This window comes from Grampus griseus (assembly GCF_964374135.1).
Source record: "Grampus griseus genome assembly, chromosome: 3".
NCBI lineage: Eukaryota > Metazoa > Chordata > Mammalia > Artiodactyla > Delphinidae > Grampus > Grampus griseus.
Window position 1 is genome coordinate 134388915 of NC_139019.1, and position 16224 is coordinate 134405138.

Sequence of the window (16224 nt, forward strand, 5' to 3'; positions counted from 1 at the left end):
TTAGGGGACAGGTCAGGGCACGACAACAGGTTCTTTTTCTTTGAAGGGTTAGGATTAGGGTCCAGTTTGGGAAAGGGTAAGGGGTAGGGTTAGGCTTAGGGAATGGGCAGAGTTTAGGGGACGGGTTAGTTTTGGTGTACAGATGAGGATGAGTGCACGGGCAAGGGTTAGGAATCGGGTTAGGCTTAGGGTACTTATTAGGGTACAGATTAGCGTTAGTGTACGGCTTAGGAGTAGGGTATGGTTCGGGGAAGGGGAAGGGTTCTAGTTAGGGTACGTATTAGGTTCCAGGTTAGGGATCAGGCTTGGTTTAGGGTACATGTTAGTGTTAGTGTATGAATTCGTCTTAGGGTACAGGTTGCGGTAAGGATTAGGGTAAGGGTTAGGATGAGGATGAGGATGAGGGAACGGGTATGGTGTAGGGTACAGTTGAGGGTACGACAACGGGTTAGGGTACGGGTTAGGATGAGAGTAGGGGTCAGCGTAAGGTTTGGGCGGGGGGGCGGCCCTTTGCTGAACATGCAAAGAGCACATTGAAATAACAAACAGTTTGGGCCTCACGTTCTCTTAAAGGTGTTTGACCAGAGTGCACTTTCAACTGAAGCTCAAGAAGAAATGGACAAACTGGATCCTAATGCCCGGAGGGCTCACCTGAAAACAGGAGGCATTTTCCCTTACCTGTGCAGCAGTGCAGAGGTGAATCTCTACACACAGGTAGGTCCTAGGCTGGATCCCAGAGCACTTTGCACACAGAATCTGGTTCGAAACATAAAGGTCTTTTTTATTGTTTGGTCGTCGAGTAAGAGAACTACAGAATTCTCTGTAGGAATGAAGCATTGACTTGATCAATTGGTCCACATTAGTAACTTACTTACAGGAGAATTCAAGCATATTAGAGCCACCTGAGGGACTCTCTGCCCACTATCCCTTTTCTAAGAACCACAGGCCCCAACTCACTCACACACTGAAGCAGCCGTTTGGTACAATGGGACCTTGGCTCCTGGACACAATGTATTCCGCCAGAGCAGGACACCAGACTTCAATGGAGTCCATCTGAATCCCGCGAAGGGATTCTCGGTCTACTTTTCATGCATGCAAACACACGCACCCAAACAAACTCTACTTCTTCTAATACCTGCCTAAGTGGATATTAGAATAGTGGTGAGAAATGGCTGCTTTGCCATTTGGCAAGTAGTATCGAGAGCCTGAAAAAACCAGTACGGGTTAGTGCTGTTAGTGTACGTGTTAGGATGAATGGACGGGTTAGGGTAAGGCTTCGCGTAAGTGTGGGCTATGGTGAGGGTGAGGGAACGGGGACGCTTTAGGGTACAGGTTAGAGTACGACGATGGTGTAGGGTGAGCGGACGTGTCAGGGGATGGGTCAGGGTAAGGCTTCGGGTAAGGCTTCGCGTTAGGAACGGGGACGCTTTAGGGTACAGGTTAGGGTACGACAAGTGTTTAGTTTTAGCATACGTGTTAGGGTACGGGTTAGGATTAGGGTACGGGTCAGTCTAAGGCTTCAGATAAGTGTTAGCGTTAGGGTTAGGGGATGGGGACGCTTTAGCGTGCAGGTTAGGGTACGACAATGGTGTAGAGTGAGCGTACGTGTTAGAGGACGGCTTTGTGTAAGGCTTCAGGTAAAGGTCAGGGTTAGGGTTAGGGTAAGGCTTCGGGTAAGTGTTAGGGGTAGGTGTAGGGAACGGGGACTGTTGAGGGTCCAGGTTAGGGGACGACAGAGGTGTAGGGTTAGAGTACGTGTCAGGGGAAGGCTTAGGATTGGGGTAGGGTTAGGATTAGGAACGGACACTGTTGAGCGTCCAGGTTAGGGGACGACAGAGGTGTAGGGTTAGAGTACCTGTCAGGGGACGGCTTAGGAACGGGGCAGGGATTGGGGTAGGGTTAGGCTTAGGAACGGGGACTGTTGAGGGTCCAGGTTAGGGTACGACAAAGGTGTAGGGTGAGCGTACGTGTCAGGATACATGTTAGTGTTAGTGTACCGGTTAGGATTAGGGGACGGGTTCGTGTAAGTCTTCGGGTAAGGGTTAGGCTTAGGGAATGGGGACTGTTGATAGGTTTAAGGTTACGAAACGGGTACAGCTTAGGGCACCATGATGATTTAGGCTTAGGGTACATATTAGGGTTAGGGAACAGGTACGGATTAGGGTATAGGTAAGGGTAGGACAACGGGTACAGGTTAGTGTTAGTGTACAGGTTAGGATTAGTTTCTGGATCAGGGTAAGGGTTAGGTTTAGGGTTACAGTTAGGGAACGGGTATGGATTAGGGTACAGGTTAAGGTATGTGTTAGGGTACGGGTTAGTGTACAGATTAGGGTATGGTTTGGGTAAGAGTTAGGGTAAGGGTTTTTGGTTAGGGTTAAGGAACAGGTAAGGTTTCGGGTACAGGTTAGGGGACGACAACGAGTTAGGCTTAGAGTACTTGTTAGGGTACAGATTAGTGTCTATGTAAGGATTAGGGTACCAGTTTGGGTAAGGGTTAGAGTTCGGGTTAGGTAATGGGTACGCTTTAGGGTACGACAACAGGTCAGGCTTAGGGTCCGTGTTAGGGTACACATTAGTGTCAGTGTATGGGTTAGCGTAAGGTTTAGGGTTATGGTTAGGATTAGGGAACAGGTACGGTTCAGTGTACAGTTGAGGGTACAATAAGGGATTTGGGCTAGGGTACCTGTTAGGGTATGGGGTAGTATTAGTATATTGGTTAGGATTAGGAAACAGGTTAGGGTAAGGACTAGGGTTAGGATTAGGGTATGGGTTAGGGTAAAGGTTAGGTTTAGGGTACAGCTTAGGGTACATGTTAGGGTACGGGTTAGTGTTAGGGAACGGGTGTGGTTGACGGTACAGTAGAGGGTTCGACACCGGGTTCGTGTTGGTGTATGTGTTAGGTCCAGGTTAGTGTTAGTGTATGGGTTCAATTTAGGGTACGAGTAAGGGTTAGGGAATGGGTACGGGTTAGGGTAGATATTAGGGTATGGGTTAGTGTTATTGTACAGGTTAGGGTACGTGTTAACTTCCGTGTTAGTGTACGGATCAGGATTAGGGTACGGGTTAGTGTTAAGTATAAGATTAGGGGACGAGGACGGTTTAGGGTACGAAAACGGATTACGGTTAGGGTATGAGTTAGGGGACGGGTAAGTGTTAGTGGATGGTTTAGGCTTAGGGGACGGGTTAGGATGTGGATTAGGGTTAGGGATCGGGCTCGGTTTAGGGTCCTGTTAGTGGACGGGTTAGGAGTATGTTACATGTTAGGGTTAGGGAACGGGTATGGTATAGGGTACAGTTGAGGGTACGACAATGGGTTAGGATTAGGGGACGTTTGAGGCTACGGGTTAGGATTAGGGTTACGGTTAGGGAATGGGTCCTGTTTCAGGTACAGATTAGGGTATGGGTGAGTGTACTGGTTACGACTAGGATACCAGTTAGGGGAAGGGTTAGGGGACAGGTCAGGGCACGACAACAGGTTCTTTTTCTTTGAAGAGTTAGGATTAGGGTCCAGTTTGGGAAAGGGTAAGGGGTAGGGTTAGGCTTAGGGAATGGGCAGAGTTTAGGGGACGGGTTAGTTTTGGTGTACAGATGAGGATGAGTGCACGGGCAAGGGTTAGGAATCGGGTTAGGCTTAGGGTACTTATTAGGGTACAGATTAGCGTTAGTGTACGGCTTAGGAGTAGGGTATGGTACAGGGAAGGGGAAGGGTTCTAGTTAGGGTACGTATTAGGTTCCAGGTTAGGGATCAGGCTTGGTTTAGGGTACATGTTAGTGTTAGTGTATGAATTCGTCTTAGGGTACACGGTGCGGTAAGGATTAGGGTAAGGGTTAGGATGAGGATGAGGATGAGGGAACGGGTATGGTGTAGGGTACAGTTGAGGGTACGACAACGGGTTAGGGTACGGGTTAGGATGAGAGTAGGGGTCAGCGTAAGGTTTGGGCGGGGGGGCGGCCCTTTGCTGAACATGCAAAGAGCACATTGAAATAACAAACAGTTTGGGCCTCACGTTCTCTTAAAGGTGTTTGACCAGAGTGCACTTTCAACTGAAGCTCAAGAAGAAATGGACAAACTGGATCCTAATGCCCGGAGGGCTCACCTGAAAACAGGAGGCATTTTCCCTTACCTGTGCAGCAGTGCAGAGGTGAATCTCTACACACAGGTAGGTCCTAGGCTGGATCCCAGAGCACTTTGCACACAGAATCTGGTTCGAAACATAAAGGTCTTTTTTATTGTTTGGTCGTCGAGTAAGAGAACTACAGAATTCTCTGTAGGAATGAAGCATTGACTTGATCAATTGGTCCACATTAGTAACTTACTTACAGGAGAATTCAAGCATATTAGAGCCACCTGAGGGACTCTCTGCCCACTATCCCTTTTCTAAGAACCACAGGCCCCAACTCACTCACACACTGAAGCAGCCGTTTGGTACAATGGGACCTTGGCTCCTGGACACAATGTATTCCGCCAGAGCAGGACACCAGACTTCAATGGAGTCCATCTGAATCCCGCGAAGGGATTCTCGGTCTACTTTTCATGCATGCAAACACACGCACCCAAACAAACTCTACTTCTTCTAATACCTGCCTAAGTGGATATTAGAATAGTGGTGAGAAATGGCTGCTTTGCCATTTGGCAAGTAGTATCGAGAGCCTGAAAAAACCAGTACGGGTTAGTGCTGTTAGTGTACGTGTTAGGATGAATGGACGGGTTAGGGTAAGGCTTCGCGTAAGTGTGGGCTATGGTGAGGGTGAGGGAACGGGGACGCTTTAGGGTACAGGTTAGAGTACGACGATGGTGTAGGGTGAGCGGACGTGTCAGGGGATGGGTCAGGGTAAGGCTTCGGGTAAGGCTTCGCGTTAGGAACGGGGACGCTTTAGGGTACAGGTTAGGGTACGACAAGTGTTTAGTTTTAGCATACGTGTTAGGGTACGGGTTAGGATTAGGGTACGGGTCAGTCTAAGGCTTCAGATAAGTGTTAGCGTTAGGGTTAGGGGACGGGGATGCTTTAGCGTGCAGGTTAGGGTACGACAACGGTGTAGGCTGAGCATACGTGTTAGGGGACGGCTTTGTGTAAGGCTTCGGGTAAAGGTCAGGGTTAGGGTTAGGGTAAGGCTTCGGGTAAGTGTTAGGGGTAGGTGTAGGGAACGGGGACTGTTGAGGGTCCAGGTTAGGGGACGACAGATGTGTAGGGATAGAGTACGTGTCAGGGGAAGGCTTAGGATTGGGGTAGGGTTAGGATTAGGAACGGACACTGTTGAGCGTCCAGGTTAGGGGACGACAGAGGTGTAGGGTTAGAGTACCTGTCAGGGGACGGCTTAGGAACGGGGCAGGGATTGGGGTAGGGTTAGGCTTAGGAACGGGGACTGTTGAGGGTCCAGGTTAGGGTACGACAAAGGTGTAGGGTGAGCGTACGTGTCAGGATACATGTTAGTGTTAGTGTACCGGTTAGGATTAGGGGACGGGTTCGTGTAAGTCTTCGGGTAAGGGTTAGGCTTAGGGAATGGGGACTGTTGATAGGTATAAGGTTACGAAACGGGTACAGCTTAGGGTACCACGATGATTTAGGCTTAGGGTACATATTAGGGTTAGGGAACAGGTACGGTTTAGGGTACAGGTAAGGGTAGGACAACGGGTACAGGTTAGTGTTAGTGTACAGGTTAGGATTAGTTTCTGGATCAGGGTAAGGGTTAGGTTTAGGGTTACAGTTAGGGAACGGGTATGGATTAGGGTACAGGTTAGGGTATGTGTTAGGGTATGGGTTAGTGTACAGATTAGGGTATGGTTTGGGTAAGAGTTAGGGTAAGGGTTTTTGGTTAGGGTTAAGGAACAGGTAAGGTTTCGGGTACAGGTTAGGGGACGACAACGAGTTAGGCTTAGAGTACTTGTTAGGGTACAGGTTAGTGTCTGTGTAAGGATTAGGGTACCAGTTCGGGTAAGGGTTAGAGTTCGGGTTAGGGAATGGGTACGCTTTAGGGTACGACAACAGGTCAGGCTTAGGGTACGTGTCAGGGTACACATTAGTGTCAGTGTATGGGTTAGCGTAAGGTTTAGGGTTATGGTTAGGATTAGGAAACAGGTACAGTTCAGTGTACAGTTGAGGGTACAATAAGGGATTTGGGCTAGGGTACCTGTTAGGGTATGGGGTAGTATTAGTATATTGGTTAGGATTAGGAAACAGGTTAGGGTAAGGACTAGGGTTAGGATTAGGGTATGGGTTAGGGTAAAGGTTAGGTTTAGGGTACAGCTTAGGGTACATGTTAGGGTACGGGTTAGGGTTAGGAAACGGGTATGGTTGACGGTACAGTAGAGGGTTCGACACCGGGTTCGTGTCGGTGTATGTGTTAGGTCCAGGTTAGTGTTAGTGTATGGGTTCAATTATGGGTACGAGTAAGGGTTAGGGAATGGGTACGGGTTAGGGTAGATATTAGGGTATGGGTTAGTGTTATTGTACAGGTTAGAGTACGTGTTAACTTCCGTGTTAGTGTACGGATCAGGATTAGGGTACGGGTTAGAGTTAGGTATAAGATTAGGGGACGAGGATGGTTTAGGGTACGAAAACGGATTACGGTTAGGGTATGAGTTAGGGGACGGGTAAGTGTTAGTGGACAGTTTAGGCTTAGGGGACGGGTTAGGATGTGGATTAGGGTTAGGGATCGGGCTCGGTTTAGGGTCCTGTTAGTGGACGGGTTAGGAGTATGTTACATGTTAGGGTTAGGGAACGGGTATGGTGTAGGGTACAGTTGAGGGTACGACAATGGGTTAGGATTAGGGGACGTTTGAGGCTACGGGTTAGGATTAGGGTTACGGTTAGGGAATGGGTCCGGTTTCAGGTACAGATTAGGGTATGGGTGAGTGTACTGGTTACGACTAGGATACCAGTTAGGGGAAGGGTTAGGGGACAGGTCAGGGCACGACAACAGGTTCTTTTTCTTTGAAGGGTTAGGATTAGGGTCCAGTTTGGGAAAGGGTAAGGGGTAGGGTTAGGCTTAGGGAATGGGCAGAGTTTAGGGGACGGGTTAGTTTTGGTGTACAGATGAGGATGAGTGCACGGGCAAGGGTTAGGAATCGGGTTAGGCTTAGGGTACTTATTAGGGTACAGATTAGCGTTAGTGTACGGCTTAGGAGTAGGGTATGGTTCGGGGAAGGGGAAGGGTTCTAGTTAGGGTACGTATTAGGTTCCAGGTTAGGGATCAGGCTTGGTTTAGGGTACATGTTAGTGTTAGTGTATGAATTCGTCTTAGGGTACAGGTTGCGGTAAGGATTAGGGTTAGGATGAGGATGAGGATGAGGGAACGGGTATGGTGTAGGGTACAGTTGAGGGTACGACAACGGGTTAGGGTACGGGTTAGGATGAGAGTAGGGGTCAGCGTAAGGTTTGGGCGGGGGGGGCGGCCCTTTGCTGAACATGCAAAGAGCACATTGAAATAACAAACAGTTTGGGCCTCACGTTCTCTTAAAGGTGTTTGACCAGATTGCACTTTCAACTGAAGCTCAAGAAGAAATGGACAAACTGGATCCTAATGCCCAGAGGGCTCACCTGAAAACAGGAGGCATTTTCCCTTACCTGTGCAGCAGTGCAGAGGTGAATCTCTACACACAGGTAGGTCCTAGGCTGGATCCCAGAGCACTTTGCACACAGAATCTGGTTCGAAACATAAAGGTCTTTTTTATTGTTTGGTCGTCGAGTAAGAGAACTACAGAATTCTCTGTAGGAATGAAGCATTGACTTGATCAATTGGTCCACATTAGTAACTTACTTACAGGAGAATTCAAGCATATTAGAGCCACCTGAGGGACTCTCTGCCCACTATCCCTTTTCTAAGAACCACAGGCCCCAACTCACTCACACACTGAAGCAGCCGTTTGGTACAATGGGACCTTGGCTCCTGGACACAATGTATTCCGCCAGAGCAGGACACCAGACTTCAATGGAGTCCATCTGAATCCCGCGAAGGGATTCTCGGTCTACTTTTCATGCATGCAAACACACGCACCCAAACAAACTCTACTTCTTCTAATACCTGCCTAAGTGGATATTAGAATAGTGGTGAGAAATGGCTGCTTTGCCATTTGGCAAGTAGTATCGAGAGCCTGAAAAAACCAGTACGGGTTAGTGCTGTTAGTGTACGTGTTAGGATGAATGGACGGGTTAGGGTAAGGCTTCGCGTAAGTGTGGGCTATGGTGAGGGTGAGGGAACGGGGACGCTTTAGGGTACAGGTTAGAGTACGACGATGGTGTAGGGTGAGCGGACGTGTCAGGGGATGGGTCAGGGTAAGGCTTCGGGTAAGGCTTCGCGTTAGGAACGGGGACGCTTTAGGGTACAGGTTAGGGTACGACAAGTGTTTAGTTTTAGCATACGTGTTAGGGTACGGGTTAGGATTAGGGGACGGGTCAGTCTAAGGCTTCAGATAAGTGTTAGCGTTAGGGTTAGGGGACGGGGACGCTTTAGCGTGCAGGTTAGGGTACGACAACGGTGTAGGGTGAACGTACGTGTTAGGGGACGGCTTTGTGTAAGGCTTCGGGTAAAGGTCAGGGTTAGGGTTAGGGTAAGGCTTCGGGTAAGTGTTAGGGGTAGGTGGAGGGAACGGGGACTGTTGAGGGTCCAGGTTAGGGGACGACAGATGTGTAGGGATAGAGTACGTGTCAGGGGAAGGCTTAGGATTGGGGTAGGGTTAGGATTAGGAACGGACACTGTTGAGCGTCCAGGTTAGGGGACGACAGAGGTGTAGGGTTAGAGTACCTGTCAGGGGACGGCTTAGGAACGGGGCAGGGATTGGGGTAGGGTTAGGCTTAGGAACGGGGACTGTTGAGGGTCCAGGTTAGGGTACGACAAAGGTGTAGGATGAGCGTACGTGTCAGGATACATGTTAGTGTTAGTGTACCGGTTAGGATTAGGGGACGGGTTCGTGTAAGTCTTCGGGTAAGGGTTAGGCTTAGGGAATGGGGACTGTTGATAGGTTTAAGGTTACGAAACGGGTACAGCTTAGGGTACCACGATGATTTAGGCTTAGGGTACATATTAGGGTTAGGGAACAGGTACGGTTTAGGGTACAGGTAAGCGTAGGACAACGGGTAGAGTTTAGTGTTAGTGTACAGGTTAGGATTAGTTTCTGGATCAGGGTAAGGGTTAGGTTTAGGGTTACAGTTAGGGAACGGGTATGGATTAGGGTACAGGTTAGGGTATGTGTTAGGGTACGGGTTAGTGTACAGATTAGGGTATGGTTTGGGTAAGAGTTAGGGTAAGGGTTTTTGGTTAGGGTTAAGGAACAGGTAAGGTTTCGGGTACAGGTTAGGGGACGACAACGAGTTAGGCTTAGAGTACTTGTTAGGGTACAGGTTAGTGTCTGTGTAAGGATTAGGGTACCAGTTCGGGTAAGGGTTAGAGTTCGGGTTAGGGAATGGGTACGCTTTAGGGTACGACAACAGGTCAGGCTTAGGGTACGTGTCAGGGTACACATTAGTGTCAGTGTATGGGTTAGCGTAAGGTTTAGGGTTATGGTTAGGATTAGGGAACAGGTACGGTTCAGTGTACAGTTGAGGGTACAATAAGGGATTTGGGCTAGGGTACCTGTTAGGGTATGGGGTAGTATTAGTATATTGGTTAGGATTAGGAAACAGGTTAGGGTAAGGACTAGGGTTAGGATTAGGGTATGGGTTAGGGTAAAGGTTAGGTTTAGGGTACAGCTTAGGGTACATGTTAGGGTACGGGTTAGGGTTAGGGAACGGGTATGGTTGACGGTACAGTAGAGGGTTCGACACCGGGTTCATGTCGGTGTATGTGTTAGGTCCAGGTTAGTGTTAGTGTATGGGTTCAATTTAGGGTACGAGTAAGGGTTAGGGAATGGGTACGGGTTAGGGTAGATATTAGGGTATGGGTTAGTGTTATTGTACAGGTTAGGGTACGTGTTAACTTCCGTGTTAGTGTACACATCAGGATTAGGGTACGGGTTAGAGTTAGGTATAAGATTAGGGGACGAGGACGGTTTAGGGTACGAAAACGGATTACGGTTAGGGTATGAGTTAGGGGACGGGTAAGTGTTAGTGGACGGTTTAGGCTTAGGGGACGGGTTAGGATGTGGATTAGGGTTAGGGATCGGGCTCGGTTTAGGGTCCTGTTAGTGTACGGGTTAGGAGTATGTTACATGTTAGGGTTAGGGAACGGGTATGGTGTAGGGTACAGTTGAGGGTACGACAATGGGTTAGGATTAGGGGACGTTTGAGGCTACGGGTTAGGATTAGGGTTACGGTTAGGGAATGGGTCCTGTTTCAGGTACAGATTAGGGTATGGGTGAGTGTACTGGTTATGACTAGGATACCAGTTAGGGGAAGGGTTAGGGGACAGGTCAGGGCACGACAACAGGTTCTTTTTCTTTGAAGAGTTAGGATTAGGGTCCAGTTTGGGAAAGGGTAAGGGGTAGGGTTAGGCTTAGGGAATGGGCAGAGTTTAGGGGACGGGTTAGTTTTGGTGTACAGATGAGGATGAGTGCACGGGCAAGGGTTAGGAATCGGGTTAGGCTTAGGGTACTTATTAGGGTACAGATTAGCGTTAGTGTACGGCTTAGGAGTAGGGTATGGTTCGGGGAAGGGGAAGGGTTCTAGTTAGGGTACGTATTAGGTTCCAGGTTAGGGATCAGGCTTGGTTTAGGGTACATGTTAGTGTTAGTGTATGAATTCGTCTTAGGGTACAGGTTGCGGTAAGGATTAGGGTAAGGGTTAGGATGAGGATGAGGATGAGGGAACGGGTATGGTGTAGGGTACAGTTGAGGGTACGACAACGGGTTAGGGTACGGGTTAGGATGAGAGTAGGGGTCAGCGTAAGGTTTGGGCGGGGGGGCGGCCCTTTGCTGAACATGCAAAGAGCACATTGAAATAACAAACAGTTTGGGCCTCACGTTCTCTTAAAGGTGTTTGACCAGAGTGCACTTTCAACTGAAGCTCAAGAAGAAATGGACAAACTGGATCCTAATGCCCGGAGGGCTCACCTGAAAACAGGAGGCATTTTCCCTTACCTGTGCAGCAGTGCAGAGGTGAATCTCTACACACAGGTAGGTCCTAGGCTGGATCCCAGAGCCTTTGCACACAGAATCTGGTTCGAAACATAAAGGTCTTTTTTATTGTTTGGTCGTCGAGTAAGAGAACTACAGAATTCTCTGTAGGAATGAAGCATTGACTTGATCAATTGGTCCACATTAGTAACTTACTTACAGGAGAATTCAAGCATATTAGAGCCACCTGAGGGACTCTCTGCCCACTATCCCTTTTCTAAGAACCACAGGCCCCAACTCACTCACACACTGAAGCAGCCGTTTGGTACAATGGGACCTTGGCTCCTGGACACAATGTATTCCGCCAGAGCAGGACACCAGACTTCAATGGAGTCCATCTGAATCCCGCGAAGGGATTCTCGGTCTACTTTTCATGCATGCAAACACACGCACCCAAACAAACTCTACTTCTTCTAATACCTGCCTAAGTGGATATTAGAATAGTGGTGAGAAATGGCTGCTTTGCCATTTGGCAAGTAGTATCGAGAGCCTGAAAAAACCAGTACGGGTTAGTGCTGTTAGTGTACGTGTTAGGATGAATGGACGGGTTAGGGTAAGGCTTCGCGTAAGTGTGGGCTATGGTGAGGGTGAGGGAACGGGGACGCTTTAGGGTACAGGTTAGAGTACGACGATGGTGTAGGGTGAGCGGACGTGTCAGGGGATGGGTCAGCGTAAGGCTTCGGGTAAGGCTTCGCGTTAGGAACGGGGACGCTTTAGGGTACAAGTTAGGGTACGACAAGTGTTTAGTTTTAGCATACGTGTTAGGGTACGGGTTAGGATTAGGGGACGGGTCAGTCTAAGGCTTCAGATAAGTGTTAGCGTTAGGGTTAGGGGACGGGGATGCTTTAGCGTGCAGGTTAGGGTACGACAACGGTGTAGGCTGAGCATACGTGTTAGGGGACGGCTTTGTGTAAGGCTTCGGGTAAAGGTCAGGGTTAGGATTAGGGTAAGGCTTCGGGTAAGTGTTAGGGGTAGGTGTAGGGAACGGGGACTGTTGAGGGTCCAGGTTAGGGGACGACAGATGTGTAGGGATAGAGTACGTGTCAGGGGAAGGCTTAGGATTGGGGTAGGGTTAGGATTAGGAACGGACACTGTTGAGCGTCCAGGTTAGGGGACGACAGAGGTGTAGGGTTAGAGTACCTGTCAGGGGACGGCTTAGGAACGGGGCAGGGATTGGGGTAGGGTTAGGCTTAGGAACGGGGACTGTTGAGGGTCCAGGTTAGGGTACGACAAAGGTGTAGGGTGAGCGTACGTGTCAGGATACATGTTAGTGTTAGTGTACCGGTTAGGATTAGGGGACGGGTTCGTGTAAGTCTTCGGGTAAGGGTTAGGCTTAGGGAATGGGGACTGTTGATAGGTTTAAGGTTACGAAACGGGTACAGCTTAGGGTACCACGATGATTTAGGCTTAGGGTACATATTAGGGTTAGGGAACAGGTACGGTTTAGGGTACAGGTAAGGGTAGGACAACGGGTACAGGTTAGTGTTAGTGTACAGGTTAGGATTAGTTTCTGGATCAGGGTAAGGGTTAGGTTTAGGGTTACAGTTAGGGAACGGGTATGGATTAGGGTACAGGTTAGGGTATGTGTTAGGGTACGGGTTAGTGTACAGATTAGGGTATGGTTTGGGTCAGAGTTAGGGTAAGGGTTTTTGGTTAGGGTTAAGGAACAGGTAAGGTTTCGGGTACAGGTTAGGGGACGACAACGAGTTAGGCTTAGAGTACTTGTTAGGGTACAGGTTAGTGTCTGTGTAAGGATTAGGGTACCAGTTCGGGTAAGGGTTAGAGTTCGGGTTAGGGAATGGGTACGCTTTAGGGTACGACAACAGGTCAGGCTTAGGGTACGTGTCAGGGTACACATTAGTGTCAGTGTATGGGTTAGCGTAAGGTTTAGGGTTATGGTTAGGATTAGGGAACAGGTACGGTTCAGTGTACAGTTGAGGGTACAATAAGGGATTTGGGCTAGGGTACCTGTTAGGGTATGGGGTAGTATTAGTATATTGGTTAGGATTAGGAAACAGGTTAGGGTAAGGACTAGGGTTAGGATTAGGGTATGGGTTAGGGTAAAGGTTAGGTTTAGGGTACAGCTTAGGGTACATGTTAGGGTACGGGTTAGGGTTAGGGAACGGGTATGGTTGACGGTACAGTAGAGGGTTCGACACCGGGTTCATGTCGGTGTATGTGTTAGGTCCAGGTTAGTGTTAGTGTATGGGTTCAATTTAGGGTACGAGTAAGGGTTAGGGAATGGGTACGGGTTAGGGTAGATATTAGGGTATGGGTTAGTGTTATTGTACAGGTTAGGGTACGTGTTAACTTCCGTGTTAGTGTACACATCAGGATTAGGGTACGGGTTAGGTATAAGATTAGGGGACGAGGACGGTTTAGGGTACGAAAACGGATTACGGTTAGGGTATGAGTTAGGGGACGGGTAAGTGTTAGTGGACGGTTTAGGCTTAGGGGACGGGTTAGGATGTGGATTAGGGTTAGGGATCGGGCTCGGTTTAGGGTCCTGTTAGTGTACGGGTTAGGAGTATGTTACATGTTAGGGTTAGGGAACGGGTATGGTGTAGGGTACAGTTGAGGGTATGACAATGGGTTAGGATTAGGGGACGTTTGAGGCTACGGGTTAGGATTAGGGTTACGGTTAGGGAATGGGTCCTGTTTCAGGTACAGATTAGGGTATGGGTGAGTGTACTGGTTATGACTAGGATACCAGTTAGGGGAAGGGTTAGGGGACAGGTCAGGGCACGACAACAGGTTCTTTTTCTTTGAAGAGTTAGGATTAGGGTCCAGTTTGGGAAAGGGTAAGGGGTAGGGTTAGGCTTAGGGAATGGGCAGAGTTTAGGGGACGGGTTAGTTTTGGTGTACAGATGAGGATGAGTGCACGGGCAAGGGTTAGGAATCGGGTTAGGCTTAGGGTACTTATTAGGGTACAGATTAGCGTTAGTGTACGGCTTAGGAGTAGGGTATGGTTCGGGGAAGGGGAAGGGTTCTAGTTAGGGTACGTATTAGGTTCCAGGTTAGGGATCAGGCTTGGTTTAGGGTACATGTTAGTGTTAGTGTATGAATTCGTCTTAGGGTACAGGTTGCGGTAAGGATTAGGGTAAGGGTTAGGATGAGGATGAGGATGAGGGAACGGGTATGGTGTAGGGTACAGTTGAGGGTACGACAACGGGTTAGGGTACGGGTTAGGATGAGAGTAGGGGTCAGCGTAAGGTTTGGGCGGGGGGGCGGCCCTTTGCTGAACATGCAAAGAGCACATTGAAATAACAAACAGTTTGGGCCTCACGTTCTCTTAAAGGTGTTTGACCAGAGTGCACTTTCAACTGAAGCTCAAGAAGAAATGGACAAACTGGATCCTAATGCCCGGAGGGCTCACCTGAAAACAGGAGGCATTTTCCCTTACCTGTGCAGCAGTGCAGAGGTGAATCTCTACACACAGGTAGGTCCTAGGCTGGATCCCAGAGCACTTTGCACACAGAATCTGGTTCGAAACATAAAGGTCTTTTTTATTGTTTGGTCATCGAGTAAGAGAACTACAGAATTCTCTGTAGGAATGAAGCATTGACTTGATCAATTGGTCCACATTAGTAACTTACTTACAGGAGAATTCAAGCATATTAGAGCCACCTGAGGGACTCTCTGCCCACTATCCCTTTTCTAAGAACCACAGGCCCCAACTCACTCACACACTGAAGCAGCCGTTTGGTACAATGGGACCTTGGCTCCTGGACACAATGTATTCCGCCAGAGCAGGACACCAGACTTCAATGGAGTCCATCTGAATCCCGCGAAGGGATTCTCGGTCTACTTTTCATGCATGCAAACACACGCACCCAAACAAACTCTACTTCTTCTAATACCTGCCTAAGTGGATATTAGAATAGTGGTGAGAAATGGCTGCTTTGCCATTTGGCAAGTAGTATCGAGAGCCTGAAAAAACCAGTACGGGTTAGTGCTGTTAGTGTACGTGTTAGGATGAATGGACGGGTTAGGGTAAGGCTTCGCGTAAGTGTGGGCTATGGTGAGGGTGAGGGAACGGGGACGCTTTAGGGTACAGGTTAGAGTACGACGATGGTGTAGGGTGAGCGGACGTGTCAGGGGATGGGTCAGGGTAAGGCTTCGGGTAAGGCTTCGCGTTAGGAACGGGGACGCTTTAGGGTACAGGTTAGGGTACGACAAGTGTTTAGTTTTAGCATACGTGTTAGGGTACGGGTTAGGATTAGGGGACGGGTCAGTCTAAGGCTTCAGATAAGTGTTAGCGTTAGGGTTAGGGGACGGGGACGCTTTAGCGTGCAGGTTAGGGTACGACAACGTTGTAGGGTGAGCATACGTGTTAGGGGACGGCTTTGTGTAAGGCTTCGGGTAAAGGTCAGGGTTAGGGTTAGGGTAAGGCTTCGGGTAAGTGTTAGGGGTAGGTGTAGGGAACGGGGACTGTTGAGGGTCCAGGTTAGGGGACGACAGAGGTGTAGGGATAGAGTACGTGTCAGGGGAAGGCTTAGGATTGGGGTAGGGTTAGGATTAGGAACGGACACTGTTGAGCGTCCAGGTTAGGGGACGACAGAGGTGTAGGGTTAGAGTACCTGTCAGGGGACGGCTTAGGAACGGGGCAGGGATTGGGGTAGGGTTAGGCTTAGGAACGGGGACTGTTGAGGGTCCAGGTTAGGGTACGACAAAGGTGTAGGGTGAGCGTACGTGTCAGGATACATGTTAGTGTTAGTGTACCGGTTAGGATTAGGGGACGGGTTCGTGTAAGTCTTCGGGTAAGGGTTAGGCTTAGGGAATGGGGACTGTTGATAGGTTTAAGGTTACGAAACGGGTACAGCTTAGGGTACCACGATGATTTAGGCTTAGGGTACATATTAGGGTTAGGGAACAGGTACGGTTTAGGGTACAGGTAAGGGTAGGACAACGGGTACAGGTTAGTGTTAGTGTACAGGTTAGGATTAGTTTCTGCATCAGGGTAAGGGTTAGGTTTAGGGTTACAGTTAGGGAACGGGTATGGATTAGGGTACAGGTTAGGGTATGTGTTAGGGTACGGGTTAGTGTACAGATTAGGGTATGGTTTGGGTCAGAGTTAGGGTAAGGGTTTTTGGTTAGGGTTAAGGAACAGGTAAGGTTTCGGGTACAGGTTAGGGGACGACAACGAGTTAGGCTTAGAGTACTTGTTAGGGTACAGG